Below are 17744 nucleotides of genomic sequence, written 5' to 3'. Positions count from 1 at the left end.
TGTTTGTTTCAGACGGACTCTCTAACGTGCGCGCTCCGGCATCTAGGTTGCATTCACTTTTAATTAGCAATAATTTGCAAGACTGTTTGCCAGCCTTCACACCCCGCAAACACACGCCTGTTGCCAAGGGCTCCGCAGCACCTCCAGCACTCGTCGCGCTCCGCCAAGACCAACCTTTTCGTGCGGACAGGTGCCCAGAGACAGTTTATGGACAATTACAAAGCGCACCCACCTTAAGTCATTACACCCCGATATGCCCCGGGGTGCAGACGGCAGGGTTCGCCCCTTCCTTTCTAAGGCCTATATTTTCTTTTCCTGAGTCTCCCTACAAAATTGAGTTGACTCATATTTCTACAGCTCATATAAGATCTTGCTTGGTCCTACGCCTTTGCATKAGCTAAAATACCAAACTATTCAGTCTATTGGTAACATTTTAAAAGATTTTATCAGCCTATATAATTTTATAATCAGTTTGTTATTTTCGCTAGAAAAATGTAACTGATCAGACACCTAATGCTACTTAAGTGCACATAAGATTTTTTTGTGGTTGAATAATAACATCTGTTTTGATTTTCCAACCACAAAAGTGCGTTTAATCTGGCCTTCCTTTATTTGAACTTTTCACATCTGCTCAGGCCTGCTTCCCATAAACTAAATACCAGATCCTTTCACAATGTAGGAAATTTACCTGCACCGGTTGTTGTCCCAGCTCCAAACACTTCTTTATAGGAGCCAGATAAAAACGTCAAAAGACTAATAAATACAGTCTTAGTGCATTGTATATTTATTATTTATTTCCTCAGTCCCAAATGGTTGATATTCATGGACCTAAACCTGCAAACCTTATTTCCATGAATGAATTAATTTACTTTCTTTGAATAAAGTGTAAAGAATATCCATAGAGGACAGCACCCTACCTTCAGTACAAAGTTGAGAGAGAAACTTGTATAYAAAATATTACAGTATCAGCTACAAACTCAGTTAGAAAGTATAGGGATGGCCAGACTCACTATGCTTTCAGGAAATGAAAGAAGTCATCAGAAGAATTTTGCGTGCCATTACTCAGGACTATTTAAAAAGACTTGATAGTGGATTACGGAAGATTTGACTTGCTCTGATCTCCTCAAACATGGGCAAAATCAGGCAGGAAAACAATCCTAATCAGAAACAGTTTTCCTTTTTTTTTTTTTTTTATTAGATATTTAATTTCAACTGTAGTTCAGATCCCAAAACCTAGATATATTTAGTTTATAAAAGGGTGAAAAATAGAAGCAAAAGGAATGAGACTTCAGTTGAAACAAAGTGGGCTAATGGATTTTGCTACTGACAGCCACAAGAAATGCATCTTGCATATCCAGGCAGGCACGACGGAGCGTTCCTTAAAATTATTCTGGGTCCCTGCATTTTAGCCCCAAGTTTGCTTTGCTGGTGCAACCAGGATGATGTGCAAAAACCACCTCATCAGCCTCTTCCCAACAGCCTCATCTATTCTGAATAGCCTTTTTTTCCTACTGTTTGACTTACACTCTCGGGGAACTCCTACGTCCCCACGCTCCACGCAGCCGAAGCTGTGTCTGAAGCAGAACTGCAACACGCGGCCRCTTTCAGCAGACAGACAGACAGACAGACAGCTCAGCAGATGTTCCTGAAGCGAAGGAGAAGGGACTGTTAAAAAACCAGTGCAGGATCCAGGTTTGCTTTGCCTCAGCATACTGGGAGCACCTCTTAACTTCAGCACATCCTACCTCAGCAGCAAGGACACTGCAAGGCTTCCTTATTTTCTGTTATTCCAAATCTTTAAGAAAATTGCATTCTGTGATTTGGCAATCTCATTAAAAAAAAGGAAAAAAAGAAAAAAAGAAAATTTTTAACGAGTCAAAACATCACTAGCACCAGTGTCTCAAATAGACCTGAAATAGGAAATTACAGCAAGGACCACAGTGGCTTTGGGAACAGTTGGAGAGGAAAGATAATATCCATGTGCTGCCCTTGATTTACACCTTGATTTTTAACTTGTGTGCAAAGGATTGAAACTGCGTCATGATGAAACAGTCATGAGAATTGCAAAGAACTTAACAAGTTAGAAATGGATTAAAAAGCACTTTATGTCTTGTTAAAGAAATCTCCCTGTTCCACAGAAGCATTTTTAGCATCTTATTAATGGTATTTGATCTGACTAACATATTGACTAGTCATTTGAATAGGAGATGAATCGTTTCTGATGGATCACAAAGGGAGTATAAATTCAAATGAGGCACTTCTCCAAATTTTTATTTTAGTATAACCCCAAAGAGCCAATAACAACTGTAAAGGCTTTTTCTGTACCCAGCAAGAGACTATCTTAATGATGTTTTAATTCATGCATCTTCTTCTGCTTTAGAAATAATCATTTTATTTATATTTAACTTGAGTGAAAATAAGTTTGAAATTCTCTTTTACAGTCTTGAAATGGTCTTTGAAATGCCCRGTACATATTTGGCTTAGGAAAAAACTCTAAGCCAATATCTACTTCAGCCTTTTCTTTGACTTTGTCTTTCAAGAAAACAGGACCTTACCATCGGCTGAATTCCCAGTCAATGTCCCTCTCCTATGAAGTAGTACAGAATTTGATGAATGAAAAATAAGAAAGACATATTTCATATCAGAGAAATTTGCACTAACCCTCAAACCTTTCAACTGATCTCTGATCTGAAATGTTTTCGATCTATTCAAACATTCTGTTTGGGAACTTGGACATTGCTGTGATGTTCGTGAGCAGACTGACAATTATCTAACATTTGGCAAAAGCCAAAAAACTTATTTCTAGTCATCTCTGAGCAGTTTTATGTTATCTAAGTTTTTGCACTTAGGAATAAGTTAGAGACCTCCAGCTCATTTTAAAAACAGTAATTTATAGCTGCACAGGCATTATGATTTTACAGTGTTTTGATAGTTACGCCTTCACTATCCACATGGAACATTTAAAAATGGATTAGAAGTCATTAATCTCGGAAATATCAGGGATTCTCAGTCTAAAGAGGAACTCAGAACATTTGCAGTTTAACTTTCTTTCTGCATCTAGGTATACGGTTTTATTAAGGAATTATATCCTGTTCTAGGAACAGCTAAAGAATTATATTTAGAAAATACATTGTGGTAAAAGTACTGGATCATAAATCAGGGATCTGAGTACTCCATCRTAGATACTCTTATTGACCCTGGACAGGTGTTTAGACTGTAAACCATTTTAGRCAGGGACTGTCTCTTACTATAACCTTCAACACTACTTAATGCACTGGATCCCCATAGGCAATTTCACCTAGGCACAAATAATATCATAAAGAATAATATCATTAGAAGTCTTTGATTCTAAAATTTAAATACCTTAAAGTTAGACATCAGGTCAAATCAAATCCTTACATTTTCCATGCCTATACCTTGAAATATGGGGGAGAACGACTCAGTTCAGGTCTTTGCAGTAGGTTGTTAGTTCTCCAGGAGCTTGAATTCAGATGCTAGGTTCAAATATGCTTACACTCTGGTGAACACCAGGTCCAAATCCAAATCTGGATCCCAAACTTGTGGTATAGGCCCATCTGTATTAAAAGCAAAGTTTTAAAGAAAGAAAAGCAAAGATCATGAAAATCTCTATTTGAACACCGAATGCAAAAGATTTATGAACCCAAGCAACTACATTTTTTTCTACCTTCTGTAAATCAAAACTACCACATGATTTCCCATCCATACATATATATATAAACCATACGCTTTTTCCAACTTAAAAAAAAGGTGTCCCTATATTCTGAAATTTCTGAGCATCTACAATTTCTATAAGCATCATCTGCTATGCAAATTAGGCTATAGTTAGAATTAATTTTTGTATAGAAAAAATTATTTTCTCTATTTACTTTCGCAAAATGGCTTATAACTGGTGAAAGCATTGTATGCAACAAAACCCTTGGGTAACGGCCTGAAATACGATTAATGTTCTTAAATGACAAGTGTGTTTATTTCAGTGTTACAGAATGTATACATCAGGTCAAGATACATGCAAAAACAAGTCCTGTAAACGGCCAGCGCATGCCTTCCAAGATCTTCTGAGCGCGATCTTCATTTAGAGAACAGTCAGAAGCATGTCAAGTAAAACACCAACAACACTAAAGGAAACTTATAAATGTTTGCAAATTCATTTTATGGATTAATGACCCTACATATCAGAATTGACATTTCTAGGACAAATCACTTCTTAATCCTACAAATATTTCAGCAGTTTTTGCTTACACCAAAGCAGAGGCAAATTTTTCCTTCTTTAGATCAAACGAGACCTAAAATCTGGGAAGATTTAACAGTAAAATAAAAACAATGGAGAATGTAAATGTTAACCATCTGCAATTGTTGTTACTGCTATTCCTTGTTATGTGATATCTCTATCTTTATATCACTATAATTTTACTTTTGTTCTTTCTTGCAACTTTTCAATCTATAATGGTTAATCATTGATAAACAAGCACTTTGACAGACTTAAAAAGTGGCAATCATCTCATCTAAATTTAACTGTGTAAAAGTCAAACACCTACTCTAAGCTACTTGTGAAGGCTCCTTCTATAGATAGTGGTGACAGATTGGCACTTCCAGAGAGAGATTTATCCTACCTGTCTTACACACTTGCTTTAGAATGGGATTAATCACCCTCTGGAAGTACCTTCTTCTTTTTCTTGTCTGTGGCTACTGCAGCAAGAAACAACACACCTTTCTCATAAAAAAAAAAAAAAGAGAGAGAGAGAGAAAACCAGGAGACCATTTCAGGCCTTTATCTGGTATCCACAAATGCATTTATCCTAAAAAGAAGACAATTTCTCCAGAATAGAGAAAGTCTTCTCAAGGTTTTATGACACAGAGTATTACTGTGTAGAGCAGGCTAAAGGCAGATAGGGAGGGTGAAGGTGGATGGACACCAAAGTACAGCCAATCTTTACAGCTGTGATCATCAACTGCCCCAACCCTCTGCCCTTCTGGTTAGATGAGAGGCAACACTAGGAGATGAGAGATTATCAAACTCTTTTAGCCTGTGTTACATTATCCACAGAAACCATGTTTTCATGCTATAGTTTCAATCTCGGTAGAATCTCAACGACAAAAACGTTTTCCAGGCTTTGACAGAAGAAGGGGACTGGCCAGAATAGCTATTCTCCTTCAGTAGAAACAAAGCAAAACCAGCATCTCTCTTTTTCACATGAGATCAGCTCCGGCTCAAAATAGAGAGGGACCACACACCAACGTTGCTTCAGGATGTGAGCCTTAGGAGGCAACTCAACGGAAACTTCTAATACCCTTAAAATCATTCAAATGAAAAGATGCTGATGCTGATGAGGGAAGAAACATTCTTCCTGGCGTCCCTCCATTTCAAATTCTGCTATAGTGACAGTATCTGGATTAGACTCCAGGACAGTATTTCTAAAACAGCAGGAACCCTGCTTACTGCATCAGTTTTAAATTATAAGCCTTCCAAAGATGTCAACACCACTTTCCTGGAGACTTTCCTGAGATTAAAATACTGAGATTTTCCCCTGAGCCTTTACAGAATCATATGGATCCATCACCCAATGACACCATTTGTATTATGATTTGCCTATGCTGGGTCACTGTTACTTCTTCATTTCTGCTCTATAGTCAGCTCCACTCTTTGATGTTACTCAGTCACTATTTCCTCTCCCTTTACTTTTATCTCTGTCCTGGCATTCTTCCTTTTAGCATCCTTTCTACCAGATGGTCTCCATCTCTCCTTCAGAAGTGCCCAAAATATTCCTACTGCCTCCTCTTGATCTTCCCCCAGCAGCAAACCTCTTCATCCTACAGAGCTAGAATACCAATGGATTTATCCTCCTAGCTGCTCTGTGTCTTTCTCACACTTTGAAAAGGAATTCACTGCAAGCAGCTAACATCCAATCCTCATTATGCATGATGCACTCGTTTATAAGAGTTTACCCAAGAGAAAAATTCAGACGGGATATACACTGGTACAACTACATTTTTTTCAAGTAGAAGTGCATCTGATGTCTGCGTGTCAAACTGAAATTCTGTGTTTTTAAACAGGAGCCTCAACTTTTGCATTTGGAAATCCATATGGATCCTTTAATCTGAAGGTCAAAACAGCTTTCATTAAAGATATTGAAAACAATGATACTTTGTATTCACCAGTATAATTATGTAAAGATGATTCAATGGTGTAATATCATCAGAGGATTCAACAAAGGCTCTGTATTATGCATCTTTAAGACGGGGGTTAGAGACTGTAAGATCAGGCTTCAGAAGTTTACATAGGGAAAGAGAGAAGAGTTTAAAAAAAAAAGAAAAGAGCTGTCACAATTTATATATTCCTAATAGGTCACTGAAACTCTGAGGATAACACTTGCTTTTACTTGCAGCTGGCAGTACAGTTTAATCAAGAATAAAGCTCTAGATATTTTTGTGGAAGTACAAGCGCTTACTAAATGCAGCATAATAACGTATTATCTATTATACAAATACAGTAAGGTGGGGTTTGTGTTTGTCTCTTTCCAGGAGAAGAAAGAACTCCAAAATGACCTTCTGTTCATAAGTTACTTTGAAAAAGGCTTGGCCTGAAACCACTTCACTGCTATTGATATAGTCTAGTCTTTGTACATAAATCTTAAATATAAGCATTGCTTCAAATCTAACTAAGCAATAACAAAGCTTTAGTTTTCAGATTCAATTCCCCTCAAATCCTTTRCTGAAGTCCCCTTGGCACTGTCACTTCAAAATCCGGAGAATGCAGCGCAGTGTTTCTCAGTGTCAGTAAAAACAAAAGCTTTATTGAATAAATACRTGCRAAAACGCTGCAAACAAAACCACCTYRGCAGACGCCACCTGACCGGCTCGTCGCGACCCTCTCCGGAGCCCTGCGCGGGCTCAGCGCGCGACTCCATCACGGCGCAGCGCTGCTCGCTGCGGCCGTCCTCGTCCCTAAAGAAAACTGCACCAAAAAACACGTTTTCCKTGTGGGAACAGCCTTTAGGCATCAAGAAATAGCAAGGTAGCCTAGAATTTCTATACGCAGGGAGCCGTTGATTAAATARTATATCCTTTTTTAATCTGCTCACTCTATCACAAGTGAAAAAAGAAAATAAAAAGCCCTTATGGTTCTGATAATCACCTAACTCCCAGTTTTGCAAAGAACACTAGCAATTCTACCCTGTCATCGAAATGTAAAGGCAGAGTGAAAAATTCAGTATTTACTACATGGTGCCTCACTCTGCTCTGAAAAAGGATGACTCAGGAAATGTTTTTCTTTTTTCCACACATCATCTTCCAGCATATATTGCACTTCCCCGTAGTTAAAACACTAGCTCATATATCCTATTACTACTGTAAGACAGCAGCATGCACCAGCGTCCCAGTGGTAAGGTTTTACTTCTGCTTTTCCCCTCTCCTCATGGGGCAGTGGTCTTGGACGTCTAAGCCACGGAAACTGGAATCACACTGCAATTAGCTGCACACTTTCTATCGCTCCTGCCAAGAGCTAAACCACTAGTTCTGGTTTATGGCAGAATGCACCCGACAACTGCTAAAGCAGAACATGGTCCACTGRATTAGATCTGATATTATTTTCTAAAAAGATTCTCACCCTTATTAATTTGCTGCAACCTTGTATTTCACTTTACTGTGAAAGAGCCTCAATAATCTTCAAAAGCACAAAGAATCTAATGAAAAATGCATTTTTGTTAGCAGATGAAGTAACAAGGATTTTCAGTTGTGAAAGGTTCATTTCAGTATGTTTGCGCTAAAAGGCAAGACTTGTTGTTAATTCTATTTCTGACTCATTAAGTCCATTTAAAAAAATGTACAAAGTAATTATTAAAAAGCAACTTCATGAGCTGTGGAATAAGAAACAACAAATGGGCTGTTATAACAAATACAAAGAAGTGTGAGCTTGTAGTTCAAGTATCCAAGAATCACAGTGACACCAAGTATCTGGAAAAGACTGTTTTTCTTTGAAGACTTTAAAGATATCCATCAGGGATGACAGTACCAACTCACAGTCAGACTGAGGTAACGCAATGTTTTATCTCAATCTCTATTAGGCAGTCTCTTCTACCAACTCTGCCCCAGCCTGCCTGTTCCTGTACAGCCAAAACCATTCCCCCCTCAGCCCATATGCAATTTCCACTTTTAGGTCTAAGTAGTGATGGATAGAGCTTGAACCTGAACCTGGGACATCAGGGAGCAGAGCAGCAGCTGGGGTCCTACGGTCTTTGCCCCATCGCTTGGTGATGGTCCGTCAGCACATCTCAGACTACACATCTCATGGTCGATGCTTCACTGGGCTACGTCCATGATGTGCATCAGGTGTTCAGCTCCTCGCCACTAAAAAGGGCAGATTTTTTTTTAAAAAAAAAAAAAAGAAGTGAGTAAGTGCTACAAATTGAGGTAGGGTCAGCCCTGCAATATGAGAGATCAGACTAGACAGAGGCAGAAATAATTTACTCACAGATCAGAAGCAGATAAACGAGTAAGAGAGGGAAGAAATGAAAATGTGCTATACTGAAAGGAAGATAAGAAAGAAGCTGTTCATCTTATGTATGGGAACCAACTGCTGAGTATGTATTTCCTATGCAATTTTGGTATCTATCCCCACACTGTTAATCTGAAACATTTTGCAGGAAGTGGATCGTCTATTTAATTTAAGATGCTGTTTGGAACACTATAGGACTTTCAGATAATTCAACAAACACATCAGACACCAAATCTGCATAGCATAAGGGCTATAGCCAGGGTTTTCAAAAGATGTAGATGCCTAGCTTAGGAAAGAGGGTCTGGGAATTTTGTCTAAGCATACAAGTTCTTGAACTCTGAAATCATTGGTATTTGAATACTTACACATTCTTCTAAGATGACTGTTTACTGGTTATATCAAAAATAAAATTTCAGCCCAGTTACACACGCATTAACGTAAGGACATACAACATTCCACCAAAGTTAGCAAGGGTGAGTGCCTACTGAGCACAAACACGAAGGTCATAACCAACATAATTAACAAAAAAACTGATAACCTACAAACTAAGGTGACTGCTTGTTCATAAATTAACACAGAATAGCCTGATGGGAACAGAAAATGTTCCCAAGAAATTATTTACACATGGCAGAAGTTTGCAAGTAGCCATTACAAGGTGAACCCTCTTCTACCAACATGCATGTTTTCATCTGGTCTTAGATTTAAAAATAATAGTAAAAATAAATGCAAACTATTATTTTCTTTCTTTTGGGACCTGGCATATGTGCTTTAACAGACATAGGTGGAAACTTCTAAAATAAATTAAGAAATGTACTTGTCAGTTTATTAATCAAAGTTTACCTGCTTCACATTACAGGGAGACAAATTAAACAAGCTACCACGGTACTCAGAAAACATCTGCTAACAAAGTCAGAAGTAATGATAAACAAACTTGAGTTCCCTTTGTGGTTGATTTTCATCCAGCTGCATTTAATTATAAAAGAGCTATCAAAGAAAGCTCCCCATTAGCAGCTAATTCAGAGTGACTTCAGAGGAAAATCCCAGAGCCTCCAGTGCTATCTCTCCAACAACTTTCTCATCTCTGCAAGTGATTGAGAAGAGCTGAATTAGACCAGTTTACTGATCAGTCCTCCTGCTAGCTGCCAGAATAAAATGATGTCTCTTTTCTGTACCTGCGATTGCTTGTTTTCAAGGAACTCTTATTTGTAGGACCTGTAAGATCCGGCAGACTCTCTCCTGCAAGTACTCTGCCAAGTGCACCAATGCCAGTGAGTCAAACACAGATAATTCTAAAAGCTGTTGTATGCATTCTCTAAAGCAGAGGGTCTGCKGATATTACGGAGCTAGTGAACAAACTTGATGTTACACGTTTTTAGATAAAGTATCTTTGACGTTGGTATTTTCATCAGGAAATTAAATATATGATCATTTAAAAATATCTAATTCTGATTTATGTCCAYCAGCAATTTCTGCACGGATGTGGTTGCAGACTGATGCTCTGAATCAGCATGGCACATCTAAACACTATTAATATATATCAGTCACTCTTAATTATAAAAAAGTAATAATAAAAAAGATGGATGACTCAGGGTTTCCCCAGAGCTTCTTACATTGAGAAATACTGGTAATTCTGTAGATATGCAACCTACCTGCCTAAGCAAAAATTAAAAGTTTTTAAACATACCCAGAACTACTAGCAATTATTTTTAAATTCTATAAAGTTCAGCAATTACCACTCAGTAACGTGCAAGTAACTTGTGTACTGCTATTAGAAGATTTGGCACCTTATGGCAAGAGCACAAGTATAACGAAATGATTTTTTTTCCTTGTATTCCTTTTCTYTAGGCCAGTAGTGGGTGATTCTTCCTCACAGCCTAGCTGCTATCTGGCCAGCAAGCAAAGATGAAATCAGAAACCCGGTGTGCCAGATACGCACAGCTGTATTTGTGCTTCTGCCGATCCCAGAGGAAAGCACACCACATGTCGGTTACTTGACTTAGGGTGGGTTGGTGAGGTGTAAGTTAAAAGGGCAGCTGTACACTCTGGGAAATTTTCCAGATTCATTTTCTACCAATTGYTTTAACAACGCCACAAGCAGCGCTGAAGAGGTATAGATGCTGGGTAACACAGGTAGAAAATAGAGAATTTTTTCCTACGTCTTATTTCTTATTCAGTCCCCAGGCTCTCTTGAAAAATCTGCAGGCACTTTATAGAGGATTTTTCCCCTGCAAGAATAAAGGGATTGGCTCAGAACGCTGCTATTCTAAGAGGTTAAGGAAAGAAACGACATTATTATATAGCCACATGGTAATCACCCAAGGTCTCATGCAACTATTGCTGTTGATGTCTCCTCTAGAAAAGAGTTTATCGATGTACCTGGCCTGGAAGTTTGAGAGTCGAGGGAAGAAAATGATAACAGGGTTTAACAGACCCTTTGTTTACGTAAACATCCATCCACAATCTGTGTCTGATGGGGTGAACATACGGCTTTAATTTTACCCTTGGCACATGGATCAAACGACGTTGCCAATATCTATTGTTCTCTTCATAACAATATGCCTGGTGGTTTCAACATATCCTCTCCATTAGCTGGCTTGAGATCAAGCATTACTGTGCATGTGCTTGTGCCTTCGTAAAACTGGAATATGGATTTTTCTTTGTACCAAATGTGTAAGAAGGAACACAGTTGAGAATGGTGGTCAACTGTCACAGTGAGTCATGAGAACGCCTTGCTACGGATCGCGTGGAGGAGCTGAAACACGGTGGGAAGGAAGGGTTGGTTTGGATTTGCAAATCCCCAGCCGTRTAGCTTAAGTTTTCCAGAAACCAAAGGAAGTGGTGAGTCAGATCCTTATCCCATTTTGTCTGGGGTTCAGCAAACCTTTCTGGATTTGGCCCACCTCTGATCGACATCAGYTCTGCTTTGGAACATGGTCACACAAGGTAGCTGTAAAATGGGTGGATTTTTTTGATTTCGTTTTCCTTTTTTTTTTTTCCCTTCTTTCTCCTTGTTATTTCTTGTAGTTTCACTTCCTTTCCACTTGCTGCAGGAAAACCATGATAATACTCTCTTTTTCTCTTTTTACTCTTTTTTTCTCTCACAGCTTGAGAAGAAACCTCAGATGGGCTCCCCGAGCCAGAGTGGCTTGTCATCTCCATGCTAATCTTCTCAGCTCCTGTCTCAGCTTCTGAAACACCAGCTCTGCTTTCTTACGTTTCCAGCAGCAATCAAACTTGACATTTCTCCTCTACATTGTACTGCATTTCAGCCTGCATTTCCAAATATTTGATCCAAAATTCATTTAAGTCAATGGAAGGACTCTCATTGCCTTGAATGTACTTGAGATCTGGCATCCTCTTTGCACTGGATCATAAATGCTTACTTTGTACTGGCTAAAGTAGTGAGAAAACAAGTATTTTCACTTTCTCTGGTACCATTTCCAGGACAGTAGAACAACTTTCACTGAAGAAAAACACTAGTAAAGACAACAATTCTATTTGAGCCATTCTGGGAATTTATTCTCTTTGGTACTTTCTTTCATCCTTGTTTTGCTTTCGAAGGCTGAGACAATCTCCTAGGAGAGATGGCTGCACCAGTTGAAGGTGCAACGGCCAAGTTATGCCTCTTGTAGGCATGAWGCACTGCAGCTGTGGCGAGCCACCGGGCGCTCCAGGGCCACAGGCATGTGCAGTGTAAGGCATGATGGAAAGCTTGCTTGAAGGAGCACTGGAAAAGGAGGCAGCTCCAGGAGATAACACCACATGTCACCATAAGTAGTCATCAGCAGGGCAATTTTTTTCCACACACTCATGACGGTCCTCCTCACTGGAGGACACTAATCTTGAAAATGTTAGTTTGGTTCAGTATTTCTACCTCCTTTCAGCTACACTATTTCTCTCTACTTCTCCCTGTCTTCGAGCTATTTGTTGTTTTACCTTTTGAACGCGCTCCTGGTAAGCCCAGTATTTTAAGTGATTTCCCTGACCCTGTAATACTTCATATTGATACAAATACATGCAAATACATGTCTGTTAGGCTTTTTTTTTAAACAAACAAACAAAAAACTATGCTAGGTATGGCTCCACCTTGCATTTACACGTGCAGAACAACTGCAATGCTTCCTTYAAACCACAAACTATAATTTAAGGAGGTTAAGAAGAACAGGTCTAAGYGCTGCTTGTGCAGTCACATATATGCAGCACTGCTTCCATGTCTCATAGCTAACCATGCACTTCAGCATGTTCTTGAGTGTCAGACAGCTAGCATTTCTGCATAAGCTGATTTTCTAATGCTATCAAAAAGTAATTGTCACTGCTGTACAGAACTAARGTAGGTTTTTCTTGCAGTTGTGGCACAGCAAAACCAAGGGGAAAATTTTTTCAGAATCGTTTTTAYTGAGGATAGCGGCTCTAAAATTGCTCTAAATGCACTGGAAAGCCTCACAGTCATGGCAAAGTCACTAGCCTAAATGCTTGAACCCATCTATAAACAGAAGTGACTCTTCAAATCCTTTGGTGAATGAATCATGTATTTTTTWAAAAAACATTGGGGTCATACCAAAGATAGAGAGTAACTCCCCAAAAAACAACTGCAGGACAAGAGGAGACTGGGAGCAGCTACGAGAACAGACATGTATGATTTAGGCCTATGGAGAAAAAATGTTGCACTAACTTCRAAATTATGTGACACCCCAGTTGTGAACTTATTACAGAATTAACTACCTTACTTGAAGTGGCACTCATTGACACATGATATTTTGTCTAATCCTCTATTGTGTATAAAAGTGCAATATATTGCAATATAAATCTTAGTTGTATTATTACTTTAAAAAGCATTTTAATCAAGAGTTTTTGACAAATGTAACTACAGACTGATAACTGCTCTTGTGCCAATATTTTTATCGGGAGTTTGTCAATTTTACTATCATTTTGGTCTCACACTGAAAGAGAAAATCATCATCATAAAAACCCTTTGGTCCTGAATCCACGCAGCTAATACTAAAGATGTCTAAGCCTTCCTGGCTATTGTCACATTAGGCATAAAAACATTATTTGGAATTAAACGTGGTGAAAATCAAGACTAGAGCTCTCAGCACAAACACATGGGTCAAAAGGCAGAGTTACTATAGGGTTACATTTCACTTGCCTCCACTATGGATGCCCAAAAGGTCTTCAGCAGTTGCTGGAGCTCTGTTCAGGGTGTGTTTGAAACTACCTGGTGCAGTTTTTGAGGAAAGGAGTTTCTAACCAAACACCCCTGGAGAACTCCAGAACAGACCTGTTAATGAGGGAAAGGAAGCAGCAGAAGCCACAGTGAAGTGAACATATAACTAATATAGCATTATCAAAGAGATCTCATCATTTAATTTTAGCGGGGAAAATGTGGTATCTCAGATACCGTGATATGGGTGTTTGTTCACAGCTACTGTACCTGTCAGCTGTTATTATACTGATGCTGCCATGTTCCCTGAGCTGTTTTGATTCCTTAACAAGCAGAGAATTTTCTCTGATGYGCCATCTGCAAAGTACAGTTTACCAAAGCAAAACTTATCTCAAATTTTTAATAATTTTCAGTCAATTCCAATAAAAGCTGATATWTTTTTGTAATTCTTACAAAATAATAGCAACTGTGATTTACCACATGTGCCACTATTTCATCTATTTCATCATCAGATAGTCKTCTTCTCCCACTGATTTTTCTTTCCAGCACAAAACACAATTTAAATGTCAACTTGAACTAAAAAAGTTACATTCCTGTGGAGATTGCTAGAATCTCACACAATCTCAAATAATTCAAATGCTTCCCACTTCTTTAACTATTTTCTTCTACTTTAGCATCCCATTGTGCAGCTTCTAAAAATAAAAGTGGTATCAGGGATAGAGTATTGCACAGTTTGTTTACTTACAAGTGGCAGGACGAAATGTCCTTTTAGTTCAAAAGGGAGATGGTCACGACGCATCATGGAATTCAAAGGTCGTATATTCAGCACACCAGTGCACACTGAAAGACTATGATGACTGTAGCAAGGCCACTGCTAGTTGCATAAAAAGGGTGACAAAAACAAGGGAAAATAGGGTAGGAATAGAAAAATAGTAAAAATATTCATCTTATGATTTGTATCTGCTTGCTGATCCGTAGGCAATGAGGATGTCCATGGCATTGCACGTGTGCACCCACTTGTTTATTCTTTCAGGAGACTTCATGCTTAAGTCATTAGGCAATTATTAAACCCATGAGGGTATTTAGAATCAAATATTTTAGACTTGCAGCATCCTCTAGCATAGCCGTCACTCGTGTCTGGCAATGCTTGAAAGTCGGAGTAAGCTAGTCTGACTCCAGGGCAGAACTGTTGGTGGCTGGCATGGACATGGCCAGCACCTCGGTGCTCAGGTCGCACTGCAGCTGGGCTCTCTGTCCTGGGAGGTGACAGAGGAGATGTTCTCAGATCAAGCACACTAGCTTAGTCCTCACGCAGAGTTGCTGGGAAGCAGTGATGCCATCCAACAGCCCAGCCTCCATGTAGGAGTCCAAATCCCTTCTTCTACTACAAAATTTGTACCTACCCTTTTCATTTAAAACCTCTTGTTTATAAGACCAGAGAGTTTTCATCTTTCTCGCCTTTTCTTCCTTCATTTCCTATTTAGGCAGCTCTCCCTCATCTTCCTGGCTTTCTAAATGACATTCTCCACTTCCTGCAAGGTTGCACAACAGGCAGGGGAAAGCTAGGCGAAAGGAAACCTATGCGCTTTCCACTCAGGTCGATTCTTCACATAACTTAGACATCAAAAAGTTTACTATTGTGAACAATAAGCCCCAAGATTTAACCYTAATCTCTGTGTTCCCTAAATACAACACTACTATTATACTAGCACTCACCAGTTTTTGAGGATATACATGCTAGAGATGGACGTTATCAGTACCTCCACAACCGGTGCACAGAAATAACTCAGACTATGCTGTTTAAGAAGAAATAAAGCAAAAAMAACTTTGGTATTATAATAAATCAAGGATTCATTTCTCTTCTACTTAGAAAGGATGGGACTGTCAGAAAGCCARATCTGGCTGCCTTAGTCTAAATGCAAATTTGATGTGCAACTCAAGAAAGACACTGAAGAACACCAAGAAATGTAGGAAATAGTGTAGAGTTCAAAAGGAACTCAAAACTAGCCTAGAATTATCACAGGAATTAGCTACTGGGAGTGCAGTGCCAAAAAAACACTTGGAAAAAATGTCTTCAACACAGGGGTGCTCAACCAACCTGCATTGGCCTTTCCTACCTTCTGAACAGAGAATTTTGTCACAGGTAACAAAAGCCAGCTGTGCAGCAGAAGTCCCGATGATATCTGCAAGGATGGAAAAAACCTGTCATGAAGAAAATGTGCCATGGGAGATTTGCAGAAGATATTGATTTGTGAAAATATTGAAAACATGGACTAAAGTCAAGTTCTATAAACTCGCAGTGATTTCAGGAGTACTTGCACAACTGAAAATTAACCCTTCCTTCCCCTCTCTGGAAAYCTCTGTATCATACAATGACATAAGACATATTTAAGGAGTTGAGATTCTACTTGGATCAAGAGCTCCAAAATAGGCTCCAGTGCTGTGTTTTAAGACTCTGGATTCTGATCAGACTTCTTTAAGCATTTAAATTACTGCAGTTTGGTGAAACTTCAGGAAAGAGTGTTTGACATCCCAGACTGGGCAGTTTGTATACTGATAAAGAAYGTATTTCCTTTTTCAAGATATTCAGGATGATTTCTGTTCTGGCTTAYTACCCTGTCTTGCCCCAAGCTACTGCTATTATAAATGGTGAAAAATGTGCAGGTATGCATGGGAACAAAAAACAAACATCTACTCCAGGTGAGTTGTGGTCATACGAGATTCTGTGGTGCTGCTTGAAGGAGTAAAGTTTTAAAATCCAAAAGAAGAGATAAATAGCGCAATTCCATCTACAGTAAGTGGATTTCATCTACCTCACTGAAAAAAAAACAAACAAACAAAAAAAAACTTCAGCATCGACAGGATAACATGTCGACAGGAGAGAGCAGGTCTGACTCACTAATGCATTACTCTCAGCTTAACAGCTCTGCTATTCTGATGACCTCTGTGGATATAAACCAGCAAAATCAGATAATCAGCAGCAAATCAAACCCAATATGTAATTATTAGGCACAGATCTTACCTACCATCACTGCCTGTTCAAAACTCACTGAAGGGGGAAGCTCTTCCCAGCCCCTTCAGATTTCCACGAGCCTTGGATCAGGCTTTTGCAGAGCTGTTCCCTCCTACTCTACAAACAGGTGATGAGAACCTCATACAGTTTGCATTTACCTAGGCGAGGTGTTGGAGGCAGTAATTAATTACTGTTTGTAGAAGTCATTGAGATGGTTAGAGAAAGGCACTAGAGAGAAAGTGGTGTTATAAATTATTACACTCGAGAATATTCAAACTCTTCAGCATTCCTTCGCTTGCTTCTCACAAACTTGAAGCATTTTCTTTTCCCCTTCTGAAGCAAAATTAGCCCTCTTGACATGCACAAGCCATTAGAGAGGCTGTATTTACAAGCACCTAACAGTATTTTCTCAAGTTTATTTTGACATTGACTTTTAATCAACATGATGATGATTGAACAAGGCAGTCCAATATTTCACTAAAAAGGAATATTAAAAGTACATTGATTGTGTTTACAAAGATATTCAATTAAAAAGTATAAGTCAAGTGCTGTTATTTAACACTTGGCTTTACTTATTTTGAACTCTTGTGGCCCTGTTGTGTACATGGTTAAATATGCAATGCTGTATGTTTCAAGTAAATCGGCTGTAAGCAATTTGATATTTTAATGAAAATAATTACAGTTCGAATAATATGAAGTATATCTGAAGTGTAACCCCCGGTGCTACTTCCCCAGAATTAACTGTGATATAAATTATCATGATTTATTATGGTTACTTGTGCTTTATGTGTTTGTAGGGGATCCTGGCTAGCAATGATGATTCTTAACTAACAAAAAATTGCATTTCAAAAGCAATTTTTTCTTGGATCTCATCTGTAACTCTTCYACAAAAGTGATATGATTTAACTGTGCTGCAGTATGTGATATTGCAAAGATGGCATTATTGAGCTGTCATTTTGACAGCTTACTTTAATTTACACCATTTAATGGATGAATACTTTTTTTTTTTTAATCTGGTGTTATTCTTTCTTAATATACCATATGCCATCGATCCCACA

General features: G+C 38.7%; 1 long non-coding RNA gene across 1 annotated transcript; it reads right to left on the bottom strand.

The window, feature by feature from the left end:
* Positions 1-3434: 3434 nt before the first annotated feature.
* Positions 3435-14478, bottom strand: LOC146601293 (uncharacterized). The gene is made up of 3 exons (XR_014896270.1): positions 14419-14478; positions 8203-8364; positions 3435-3575 (listed from the first exon to the last, which is right to left on the bottom strand). It is a non-coding gene; the product is annotated as an uncharacterized LOC146601293 (long non-coding RNA).
* Between the last annotated feature and the right edge of the window lie 3266 nt (positions 14479-17744).

The sequence above is a fragment of the Rhea americana genome, unplaced genomic scaffold (assembly GCF_003343005.1).
Source record: "Rhea americana isolate MKP2758 unplaced genomic scaffold, rheAme1 scaffold_105, whole genome shotgun sequence".
Classification (NCBI taxonomy): Eukaryota; Metazoa; Chordata; class Aves; order Rheiformes; family Rheidae; genus Rhea; species Rhea americana.
This window is presented reverse-complemented; position numbering and strand designations above follow the sequence as displayed.